The sequence below is a fragment of the Rousettus aegyptiacus genome, unplaced genomic scaffold (genome assembly GCF_014176215.1).
Source record: "Rousettus aegyptiacus isolate mRouAeg1 unplaced genomic scaffold, mRouAeg1.p scaffold_m13_p_13, whole genome shotgun sequence".
In the NCBI taxonomy this organism is placed as follows: domain Eukaryota; kingdom Metazoa; phylum Chordata; class Mammalia; order Chiroptera; family Pteropodidae; genus Rousettus; species Rousettus aegyptiacus.
The window spans coordinates 22,747,514-22,761,131 of record NW_023416288.1 but is presented as its reverse complement, the minus strand read 5'-3'; the positions used below and the strand labels follow the sequence as shown (position 1 = coordinate 22,761,131).

Here is a 13,618-nt window from a genome sequence, read left to right as displayed (position 1 = left end):
TTAAAGCAGTGAATGATCAGCATGGAGCAGATGGCCTGGGAATGGGTGAGAAAATGGCAATGTTAATACCATCAGACTGAGATGTTCATTTGTGCTGTGGTATGCACAGACTGGGTGAATAATGAAGGTTCTGTAATAATTGTGTAAATCCCAACATTATTAAATCGATTCAGCTGGGGTTTCTTAATATATGTGAAGCACTTGATGTACTTGGGAGAAATACCTCCTCTTTGGCGAAAGCTGTTCTCATTAACTCATGCCGCTTTATTTGCAGTGACCTCAGTGTTCCTGTTAAGTAATGAGTGGAATAAGAATTAGAAATCTACTTTCGGTCTCCGTATTAGAAAGGAGGGAAAATGTTAAGAAAAGTGTCAAAGCATGAACGTTGCATGATATTGGCCCACACATTAATTTACCTATCAAGTTCAGTTAGTGTTTGTTTTAGACTACTTAAGAGTTTATAATTAGAGTTGCACTTTAGAGATTTGAAAAAGTTGCCTTTTTCTAATTAATGTTTATTTTACCTCAAAGAAAAGAATTCTATATTAATATGTCTTCCAATTTTTAGTTTAACTTCGCCATTCCCAGATTTTTACCGTAATATCACTTCAGAGGTTTGTGGAGTTTGTAGAAAGAACAAACTCCACATTTTTTTCAGCCTGGGCTATACTGATAATTGTTTTGGGGGCTGTCCTGTGCAGTGTAGAACATTTCATATTATCTCTGGCTTTGGCCCATTAGATGCCAGAGGAAGTCTTTACACCCAAATTGTGACAACCAAAAATGTATCCAGACATTACCAAGTGTCTCCTTGATGGCAAAACTGCCTCCATCCCCTATTTCTCATTGAGAACCGCTGGTCTATAGGAAAGCCAAAGAAGAATGAGGCTCGTTATCTCTGGTGGAAAAAAAAAAGAAAAGAAAATGAAAGTGACGTGAAAGTATCAACAAAGAGTTGAAAGTTTTCAATGAACTCAGCTTTAAGTAAAATATCAGTACATAGAATCCCATGATAAGAGAAAAATGCCAAATATAATATTGCAATTCTGTAAGTGTGAGCTATGTGGTATTTCTAATTGTTGAGAATAAAATGAAATTTGAAAATAAATGAGAGACAAAGAACATGTTATCTTGGTTTGTTCAAAATATTTCTGGGTAGTAGTCCATCAAGTTGTTATTATTATTATTATTATTATTATTATTATTAAATCTGATGTCAATTAGATTTTAAGCTGTGTTACATATCATATCTCCACACTGGAGTCATTTTGCCCAAAACCATATTAAAGGCTCTAAAATGTCTTACAGTTTAAAAATTAAAAAAAAAAAAAATTCCTGGTCAAGTTGGTAGAGTAAATAAACTCTGTGCTCCCCTTTCTCCCATGACCACATTAAAATTACAAATAAATTATAGAACAACAGTCATTGAAAATCACCTAGAGACTAGCTGAACAGATGTCCTATAGCTGAGGCTATAAAGAAGAAGCCACATTGAGACTAGTAAGGGGGACAGAAATATGAATTGGGCAGTTTCCTCAGCCCAGGGCTCCAGTTCCAGGAAGAGATTACATCCAAGTGAGATGGAAGACTGTTGGGAACCAAGAAACTGCAGGTTTTAGAGGACCTGTTCACAGACTTATTCGCTAACAAACTCACTCACTCTGGGTTTCAGCACAGAGGTAGCAGCTCAAAAAGTTGCAAGAACATATGTAGAGGAAATAAATTGACTAGCTTGAGGGCAAGGGCTGGATGGGCATGGGTCGGGACAGCTCTTTCCAGGGACAGAAGTGTTAGCCACTGCTTCTTTGTTGAGATGTTTCCTTGCCTAGCCAGCAGGTGAAGGTGAGTGCTAAATCTGAGCTCCTGTCAACCTGGCTAACACCATTCACTTTGCCCTTGTGATTGCCTGAGACTCAGCACAAACCAACTTGTATGCCTTGCTGAACCTCTTCTGGTGACTCCTCCAAATAAACAGCCAGCCCTAGCTCTTAATGTAGACTACTAAAACTTCTAAAAGGTTCACAAACCACAAACAAGTGGTGGCTGGCCGCAGTGTGCCCTATACCCCTTGCAGTGTGCCCCATACCCCAGCCTCAGCACAAGCAGTGACTGGTCTTAACTTGTATTGAAACTCCCTCGATTAGTCCCAAGCTTAGTAAAAATATCAATTAGTCTTGGCTTAAACATAGCCTCAATTAAGTGGTCACAAACCCAGGACAAGTGGCGGATGGCTTCAGTACACATTGTGCTGCCCATCAAAGGGTCCCGAGGCTAGAAGAAGCCAGCCTCAGTTCGCAGAGTAGCCTCTACCAACCACCTGCAAGCCTGGCACAAGCAGCAACCAGCTGCAGATGATTTCGCAGTGGCTGAACTTGATCTGCACTGGAGCCCCTCCCAAAGGGCTCCAGAACCAATATACTGGGTGGCTGGCTTCAGAACACACCAGAATACCAGCCAATCAGCTCCACAGTCAACAAATCTAAAGGACAGACTTGACCAGCACTAGAGTCCCGCTAAAATGACTCCCACTCCATAGGATCGGTCCCCATAGAATAGCTCATCTTCTGTAGTCCCAGCCGGCACTCACTGCAAGTCAGCCTGAGGGTCAGTTCCACCCAGTTCGTGCCAACAGCAACAAGGCTCAAATACACACACACAACCCACACAAGTGACACTAAATTCTCTATAAACTCTATATGCTTGTTATTGCACACTTTTTTACAATGAATACTTTAGTTTCAGAAAACTAAGAACTGTATCATTTTGGAAACTTTCCTTTGTTAATATATCTTTGAATGCTTTAAAGGTTAAAAATTAGCCATCTGGAAAAAAACTCATCTAATTCTCTCAATATGTCAGACATGAATAATTTTGCTGATAAAAAAAAACAAAAATGCTGTTCTCACAATGTGAAAAACTTGGAAAATAAAAAATAGGCAAAATGGAGAAGAACCACTATTTTGATACCTGAAGACTAAGATGTTTAAGATTTTATGGTTGTTCCCCTAACCTTCATGTGTATTTATTAATTTACATTATGTCAGAGACATGTTCCCAAGACAATGAAAGCCTTTTACAATCATTTTAATGTCACTGATGCATGTAACATACTTTGCTAAATATTCTCCATGGATATTTAAGTTGTATAAGTAGACTATTATAAAACAACATTGTGTTTTTGTTTGCATAATTCTGAATGTAAATTTTAGATTATTCTCTAAGGATAGATTTGTGGAAATTAAATTGTCAGATGAAAGACTATGAACATTTAAAAAAATTGTATATGAATTGCCAAGACATAAAAAAACCTAGAAAAATACTTAACACAAATGTATAAGACTGTTATGAAGTAAAATTTAAATCACTCTTAAGGGCTACAACAGGGATCCTGAATAAATAAAAACATATAACTTGTTCTTGAATTTTTAAATATGTCAGAATTGTAGGCTTAATTTTTATCCTCGAAGGTCAAACACATGTGTTTATTTCTGAATCCTCCCAAAACTCTGCTGAAATAATAGCAATGGAATAAAACATATACGAACCCTCAGAGCTTCCAGTCACATATAAAGAAACAAAGAGTTGGTAATAGTGACTTTGTGGAGTATGGAGAATGAAAGTCAAATTTTTGCTGCTCCAGAGTATGTGTGGTTTGGAGAGGGAGCTGTGTGTAGGGGATAATTAAAAGTAGCCTGGCTTCTGCTATAAAGGTTCAGAAATCCAAGGTATCAGGTACTTTTGAAGGCAAAGGTATGAGATGAGGCCCAAATTGAGGAAATGTTTGAGTGTTTATGGAACAGTTAGACCCCAATATATCTTTCATCTGCTCAAGTAGCAGGTCTCTGCTCTTACCTAAATCTTATGGAGGACAAGAGGTTTTCACTCTGAAGTTTATCCTGGAGACTTTCTACTCAGTGTAATCAGAAACAGATTAAGGAGAGATTAAGGAGATAGAAAACACTGTACTGCAAGTAGGAAAATATCCTCTAGTCCACACATGTTGATAGTTAAACTCATAATGCTGAAGAATCTGGATTCATCTTGTGGAAACAGACAATAAAAGGAGACAAACAAACCAACGAACAAACAAAACACCAGTTAATAAGACCTCTATACCTCAACCCTATACAAACACAAAGATTTTTTTTTTTTTTTTTTTTAGGCAAAGCATCCCTTGGTTGACCTCACAGATTGCAATGACCTTATCAGCGTACAATCTCTCTCTCTTTTTTTTTTTTTTTTTTAATTTTTTGCACCTACAGCACCTGGTCTTCCTAGGTGGTCTCCCGTCCAAGTACTAACAAGGCCTGGCCCTGCTTAGCTTCTGAGATCAGATGAGATCGGGATTGTTCAGGGTAGCATGGCCATGGACTAAACTTCAAGATTCTAATAACATTTTCAATGTGCTGCTATTAAATATTAATGAACAGCCAAGGATCACCAGATATCTCCTAAAATCCTCTGACATGAAAGATAAAGACAAATATAATAAATGGAATGAAGACAGAGGGAAAAAAGTTAATCAGAGGAAGAAACTTGGGGAGAAAGTCCAATAATATTTAGAAGAGAGGATATTGTGTTATGTAACAAAACAAAATACTAACGAGAGAAATAAAAGAATATTTAAATAGTTTAGGTAAACAAAATGTTCCTAGAAATTAAAAGTATGAAATTGTAACTTAAAGGTTTGCAGTTCAAATGGGAGAAAATCTCATAGGAAAAAATAGAGGAAAGCAAATACAGATAAAGATGATTCTGACAAATTTATCGTCAGAATTGTAGAGTTTGCGTAAAAGAACAGAGAAAAAAATGGTGGAAAAGGAATCATTAAAGAAATAATGTAAGAAAAATTGTTCAGAAAAGCATGAGTTTGTAGAATCATGAAATTTCTGGTTCAATGTGTTAAGAAAGACCCATATGAGGTACACTATCATGAAATTTAAATGTCATAAATAGACAAACTTAAAAGTTTATATAAACATTATGAACTATATAAAAGTTTAGAATTCAGTGTAGATTCCATAACAAAAACACTGTTTATCAGAAAAAAAATTCAATCTAAAATTCTAAATCCGACCACATGATGAATCTAATGTGAAGTTAGACTAAAAACATTTCAGGTATGCAAATTAAAACAACTGACTTCTCATAAGCTTTTCCTCAGCGATCCACTGTAAGATGCTCCTAAAATAAGATAGTAATCCTAGAAAGAAGACATGAGATCGCAGAAACAGGAGCTCAAACATCAGAAAGAGGTGAAGGAGAAGAGTTCTAGGATCACATTGAAGGGAAGTCTCAGAATGGCAGCCACACATACTCCGCAGAGATCTAGAAGTTCTAAGGGGATCACAAGGACAGAGATCTTAATGGGATGGTGACAAAAAATAAACAAATAAGCAATCGAAGGAACTGATAGGCTACTTGATTTGGTTGGTTTCATAGGGAGCTTTCTATTTGAGAGATTATATCAAAACTTTGGTCCTGGAATAGAAATAAGAAAAAACAAGCCAATGCTAATGAAAGAAGCAATTAGTAACTCCAGAGAAAATGAACATTTTTAAAAGAAAAAAAATCTAATTTTAGTATGTTGGTACTTGTGTTGAAAAAGGATGTTGCCAAATATTTTTGGAGGAAAATAAATTGATACGGCATTTTTTTTGCAGAATGACTTGTTTAATAATCGTCAAAATATAAAAGGTGAATATCTTTTGTGTTAACAATTCCTCCAATAGGGAATATAATGCAGAGAAATAGTCTCCAGAGATATCTTGAGTATATGCATAGAGATTATTCATGGCAACAAATTAAAAATGAGAGAAAGGGGGGAATTTACATATTACTAGTATTATGGAATACTATATATCCATTGGAAAAAGATATGTTTTATATACTGATATGAAATTATGTCCATACTATATTGAAACAGAAAAATTGTAGACAATATCATTGTCTTATTTCACCTTTCTAAAAGAAATATATATACTGATATATTAGTGTGTGTGTGTGTGTGTGTATGTATGGAAGTATAATCTAGTAGTATGCATATCAAATTATTTTCAGTGATTATCTGAGACTTGGAAATGAGGAATGGCACAAAATTCACTTGTACTATTCTTTATATGTGCTATTTTTTTAAATTATTTTTTATTTTTTAGGTGAGGCAACCCTTGGTTGACCTCACATACTGCAAAGACCTTGTCATCTTACAATCCCTTGTTTTTTGTTTGTTTTTTTTTAATTTTCTTAGGTTTTACTCCTACAGCACCTGGTCTTCCTTGGTAGTCTCCCATCCAGGTACTAACCAGGCCCGACCCTGCTTAGCTTCTGAGATTAAACGGGATCAGGCCTGATCAGTGTGGCGTGGCCATAGACAGTATGTGCTATTTTTAAATAAAGGTTAAAATTTAAAATTTTTATCAAAAACTAAAAAAATAAAGAAAGAATCATATCACAATGTGTCTTTGCTTCTGTCAATCTACTTTTATTCTTATGTAAGTCTCCTCCACAAAGTATAGGAGGGTGCATAGTGAAAAATTTATGTGTAAGAGCCATTCAATCTGTTATTTAAAACTACAGATTTCTGAGTATATACAAATGTGTCTTTAGTATATAAAGGATAAGCAATTAAGTTCCTTGGTATTTCTATGTATGTTAAAAAGGCACATTTAGACACTTAAAATAGCATGATTGGCTATTTAGAGTTCAGAAGATTATATGTTGGAAAACATGTGCACGTTCCACTTCCTAACTAATGGACATTACCATCCAGATGGACCTGGCTATAGATAGAAATGTTCTCCTAACTGGTAATCAGTGCCTTTTGATAAAACATAAAATTACTACTTGGTTGCAATAGTTACCTCTATTCTGGACAGCTTTTATATCTTTCAAAAATTTTTTGGTAAAAATGTAGAGTAAAAAATGTTCAAGAAAATTATGTTTTTTTTTTTTTTTTTAAAGTGGAGATTCTTCATAATGTAGAATCTAGTGGCAATGGAATTGGCTATAGTGATTCAAGAACCAATTGTCTGAGCACCTTTGAAAAGGTGCTTTCTATGATTTAAAAAATATCATTTTATCATCCAGATTTTTAAATGTATGTATTTAAAATATGTTTAAAAATATTTAATTTTTAATTATATATTACAACTTATATGTGAACTTAACCATCCAGATTTTTAGATATATATTTTCACTATTTTAAATATATATTTAAAATGTTAAATATTTAGTTATATATATAACTAATATATAAATTAGTATATGAGGCATATCACATCTATCATATATCTATCTATCAGCTATCTATCTAGATTCAAAAGCCAGTATCAGGCAGTGTGTGTGTGTGTGTGTGCACACATGCATGTGTGTATGTATGTAGGTATGTATTTATATAATAATAATAAAGTCCCTATGGGTGACATCAGAAGCATGGTGGCATGAGATGTCCCCCTGGTCTCTCCCCTTGATGTTATTACAAGTTCAACAGCTATAATTCAACAAAGGATTCCCTTCTCAACACAAACATGTCTGAGAGATTGCACATCGAAAACATCTGAAAGTGAGTGAATTAAATCAAACAGTACAGGAAGAAAGGCAGGAGAGTTAAGGCAGGTGACATGAAAGCAGCCCAGAGTTCAATGCAGGTCTTTGAAGAGGGGCGGAATCAGGTTGCAGCATGCAGTCTGTAGCCTCAAGCATTCCTGCTTGAGTGGTCAGCACGTACTGCAACTGAACCCAGTGAAGAGGCAGAGACAGAACACACAGGTGTGGCAGTTGTAGTCTAGCAGCCACCATCGCCATGAGGAAAACAAAGCCACAGAACATGGCTGCCTCAGCTCACCATCCTAGAGCTACCACTGGGCCACAGAACAAGCTGTAGCAGTTGAGTGTCACGTTACAGAGCACATTATCTGCAGCCCTGAGAACTGGAGAATCATTTATCGCTGAGCGGCGGTTGCACACTGAGGCTAATCCCAGTGACAAGGGTTGAGATACAGAGGCAAGGCAGCTGAGGTAGAGCAGTCACCATTATTGGGAGGAGAGCAAAGCCACAAACAGACGACTGGCCTCTGCCAACCAACTCTGCCCCTACCCACCATGGCCAATCCCTGCAGAGGCGCATGGGGTACTTTAGGCAGTGCAGCATTGCTTCTGGCTGCAGGAGGAGCACTGGGCTATTACAAACTCGAAACCCCATCACCCACCGCATTCTCCCCTGGAGGTGGTGCCCTGAGACCAAGGCGACCTGGTCACAGAAGAGACTCCCACCTCTCCAGTGAACACGGGACATTTTCCATTCCCCTGCAGGAATCCAAGAAGCCAGACAGTGCAAGAGAAAATAAAAAACTTGCACTTCACCGCCACCTACTGGAATACAGAAGAAAGACCTCTTCTTAAAACCCTGCTAAATGGAGGTATCACTCTTAAAAAAGAAAAAAAGCAGATTTAATTTCCATAAATACCTATGCAGATAAATAATCCATTTGATACCATAAATACCTATAAGAGAACTCAGAAAAACAATTACAAACTTCTAGACAATAAAATTAAGGATATGAAAATATGTGATTTAAATGACAGAGAATTAAGATTGTATTTCTGAACAAAACTCAATGAGCTACAAGGAAACCTCGACAGGTAGTTTAATGAACTCAGAAATAAAATCAAGAAACAATGAGAGTATTTTAGCAAAGAGACTGAAATTTAAAAAAAGAATTAAATAGAAATTCGGAAGCCGAAAAACTCAGTAAAAGGGGTGAAGAATGAACTACTGAGCTTAGGAAGTAGAGCCTTCCTGATGGAGAAAAGAATTAGTAATATAAAAGAAAGACTCCATCAGAATGAGCAATATAAGAATAATGGGTATAACAGAAAGAGAAGAGAGGGAGAAGGGGACAGAGTGCCTATTCAAACAAAACGGTCAACAAGAAACTTCCCAAACCTATGGTAAGCGTTGGCTCTTCAAATCCAAGAAGCAAATAAAACATCTAATTATCTCAATCCAAAAAGGCCGCCTCCAAGGCACATTATATTAAAACTGTCAAACATTAATAATGAAGAAAGAATTCTCAATACACCAGGGAAAAGAAGATGGTAACCTATAGAGAAAACCTCATTAGATTATCATTAAAATTTTCAGCAGAAACGTTACAAACTAGGGGATAGTGAAATTGAATATTCAAACTATTGAAAGAGAGAAATTACCAGCCAAGAATAATATATCCAGCAAAGTTATCTTTTAGACATGAAGGGGAAATAAAAACCTTTCCAGACATACAGTAGCTGAGGGAATTTACTAACTCAAGAAAGACCTGCATTACAGGAAATACTGAAGGAGTTATTTCACCTGAAACAGAAAGACAAAAGGATACAAAACTTTGGATAAGATGATTAACAGGCAGACAGAAGCAGGAAATTGCAACCTTTATTCAGAATAGGGTATTATATATTTAAATGTAACATAAAGGTTAAAGGAGGTAAAGACATTGAAAAGAGAAGAAGACAATAGCTATTGTAATTCGGAAATGAATTCACAGCATATATAGGGATAATTTGTGACAATAAAAACATAACATGGGAGGGATTAAATGTCTGAATTTGTAAAGAGGAATGGAGAAAATACGCATTCAGAAAAAAATAACTATTGTATATATGAAACTTTTTCTTCCATAAACCTGATGGTAACCCCACACACACAAGATCTAGAACCAAGACACATAACATAAAAAAAGAGAAAAAAAGAGGAAAAAATATAAAATACCACTAAACTAAAATAACAGAGAGAAATACAGGGAAAAGAAACAATGGAGACACAGAGCTACCAGAAAACAAAAGATAAAATGGCCATAGGAAATCCTTATACATCAATACTCACCCTAAATGTAAATGGACTGAACTCACCAATAAAAATGCACAGAGTAGCAAGTTGGATCAAAAAAACAAAATCTAACTATATGCTGCCTTTAGGAGACACATCATAGCTGCAAGGACAAATATAAGCTCAAAGAAAAATGGTGGAAAATGATACTCTAAACAAATGGAATCCAGAGAAAAGCAAGTGTAGCTATACTTACATCTGACAAAATAGATTTCAAGATAAAAAAAAAAAAGGTAATAAGAGACAAAGATGGACATTTCGCAATGATAAAAGAGATAATACACCAAGAAGACATAACACTTATCAAAATACATGCACCCAAGCAGGGAGCACCAAAATATATAAAGCGACTACTAATAGAACTAAAGGGAGAGACTTATTAAAATATAATTATAGTGGGGGACCTAAATGCCCCATTGACAGCTATAGATAGATTATTTAAACAAAAAATTAGTAAGGAAATATAGGTCTAAAGTGACACATTAGACCAAATGGACATAATCAACTTTTACAGAGCCTTTTATCCCAGAATGTCAGATTATACATTCTTCTCTAGTGCACATGTAACATTCTCAAGGATAGACCACATGATGGGACACAAAATTAGCCTCAATAAATTTAAGATTTAAATCATACCAAGCATGTTCTTCAACTACAATGATTGAAATTGGAAATCAACTGCTAAAAGGAAGCAGGAAAAACCACAAATATGTGGAGATTAAACAACATGCAACTAAAGAACAATTGGGTCAAAGAAGAAATACAAGAAGAAATTAAAAGATACATAGAGGCAAATGAGAATGACAATATGGCATATAAAACCTTTTGGGATATAGCAAAAGCAATAATAAGAGGGAAGTTTATATTATTACAGGCCTATCTCAGGAAACAAGAAAAATCCCAAATAAATAACTGAACATTACATCTTAAAGAACTAGAAAAAGAATAAATGAAGCCCAAGTCAGCAGAAGAAAGGAAATAATAAAAATTAGAGCAGAATTAGATGAAATAGAGAATAAAAATACAATAGAAAAAATAATGCAACAAAGAGCTGGTTCTTGGAAACAGTAATAAAATTGACAAACCCCTGGCTAGACTGACTAAGGAAAACAGAGAAAAGATACAATAAACAAAATCAGAAATAAAAGGATAGAAGTTACGATGGACACCGCAGAAATACAAAGGACCATACAAGAATACTATGAAAGACTATATGCCACCAATTCAATAACTGAGAAGAGATGGATAAGTTCCTTTAAAAATTACAGCTTTTCTAGACTGAATCATGAAGAACAGGAAAATCTAAATAGACTGGGTAACAGAAAGAAAATTGAAACAATCATCAAAACCTCTTAAAAAGTAAAAGTGCAAGGTCCTTTCCTATCAAACATTCAAAGATTTAACATCCATCCTTCTCAAATTCTTCCAAAAAATTGAAGAGGCAATACTTTCTAACTCATTTTATGAGGCCAGCCTGGAAAGGATAACAGCAACAACAAAAAGCTACAGACTAATATCTCTGATAAATACAGATGCAAAAATTCTAAACAAAATACTAGCAAATCGAATACAACAATAAATAAGAAGATAATACATCAAGATCAAATGGGGCTCATTCCAGGAGCACGAGGATGGTTTAACATTTGAAAATCAATCTATGTGATATGCCACATTAACAAAATAAAGAATAAAAATCATATTATCATATAAACATACATAAAAGTGTCCGACAAGAAATAACATTCATTTATGATTAAAACACTTAATAGATTGGGTATAGAAGAAAAATACCTCAATATAATAAAGGCCATATATGACAAACCCTCAGCTAATGTCACACTCAATGGTGAAAAACAGAAAGCTTTTAAGACAGGAACAAGGCAAGGATGTCCACTCTCATAACTGTTATTCAACATAGTACTGAAAGTCCTAGTCAGAGCGATCCTGCAAAATTAATATACAAAAAGATTTATTGTGATTCTATATACTAAAAATAGACTTCCAGAAAAAGAAAAGAAAAAAAAAATAATTCCTTTTGAGATCACAACAAAAGGAATAAAATACCTAGGAATAAATTTGCAAAGGATGTGAAGGACCTATACACTAAAAATTAAAAGAAATCATTAAAAGAAATCAAAGAAGACACAAAAATGGTTCTGGGAAAATTGAAAAGCCACATGCAAAAGAATGAAACTAGATTGCTATCTATCACCATATACCAAACTTAATTCAAATCACATACCTAAATACAAGACATAAAACCATTACATAGAAGGAAACCTAGATACTAAACTCATTGACCTTAGTTTTAAAGAGGATTTTATGAACTTGACCTCAAAGGCAAAGGAAGGAAAAATAAGTAAATGAGAAAAATCAAGCTAAAAAGCTTCTGCATAGCAAAAGAAATTGTAGACAAAACAAAAGAGCAACCAATGGAATGGAAGAAGATATTCACACACTCTTCCAATAAGGGGCTAATATTCAAAATATACAAAGAACTCATACAACTTAACAACAAAAAATCCAATTAAAAAATGGGCAGAGGACCTGCACAATCCCTTCTCCTAAGAAAACATACAAATAGCCAACAGATAGATATATGAAAAGATGCTCAAATTCACTAGCTATTAGGACAATGGAAAGTAAAACCACAAAGAGATATCACCTCGCACCTGTTAGAATGGCTATTATCAACTGGACAAGTGTTGACAAGTGTTGGAGAGGTTATAAGAAAAAAGGAACCTTCATACACTGCTAGTGAGAATGTAAATTGGTATAGCCACTGTGGAAAAAAGTGTGGAGGTTCCTCAAAGAATTAGGAATAAAATTACTGCATGACTCAGAAATATCTTCTGGGTATCTACTTGAAAAATTTGAAAACATGTGTGTGTAAAAATATATGCACCTCAAGCACCACAATGTTCATTACAGCATTATTCACAGTGACCAGGACATGGAAACAACTGAAGTGCCCTTCAATAGGTGTTTTGAATCAAGAAGACGTGGTGCACATATACAATGGAATACTAGTCAGCCATAAGAAAGATGAAATACTACCATTTCCAACAACCCAACAACATGGCTGGATCTTGGGAATATCACTCGAAGCAAAATAAGCCAAACAGAAAAAGTTGAAAACTATACGATTTCATTCATATGTGAGATAAAAAACCGAAAGCAACAAACAGAAACAGATACAGACAACAGTATGGTGATTACTAGAGGAAAAGGGAGTGAGGGAGAGAAAAGGGGGTCGAATATTTGGTGACGAAAGATTTGACTTTGGGTGGGGAATGCACAATGCAATATACAGATGATGCATTATAGAATTCTACACATGAAACCTCTCTAATTTTATTAACCAATGTCATCCCAATAAATTTAATAAAATTTAAAAAGACTTTATGGTTTACAGTTTAATATATTTTGGTAACTTTTGTTATTCACTATGTGTCAGACACAATTTAAATTCGGGTTTTGTGGATTCTAAAAGATTACACAACTTTGGACTATTTTTTATTAAGAAAAGCATTATAAATACAGAAGATGTCTTGTAAGTAAGGCACCAGGAACTCAGGCTTCATCAGTCTCCTAGTTAAATCCTTCTGGACAAATTCCAAGCTACCTACACCTCTCATCATTCCTTTAGATCATCCTCATCTCCAGCATGGACTATTGCACTCATTCCCTAACTTTTCTCCCTGCTTCTCCTCTTGCCCTGACACTATTCAAATATCT

The 13,618-nt window shown here is 35.0% G+C and overlaps 2 pseudogenes; both read right to left on the bottom strand.

Moving 5' to 3' along the window:
• Nucleotides 1-4,253: 4,253 nt before the first annotated feature.
• On the bottom strand, nucleotides 4,254-4,372 carry LOC118611034 (annotated as a pseudogene).
• Nucleotides 4,373-6,253: 1,881 nt separating this feature from the next.
• LOC118611132 lies at nucleotides 6,254-6,372 on the bottom strand (annotated as a pseudogene).
• Nucleotides 6,373-13,618: the final 7,246 nt, after the last annotated feature.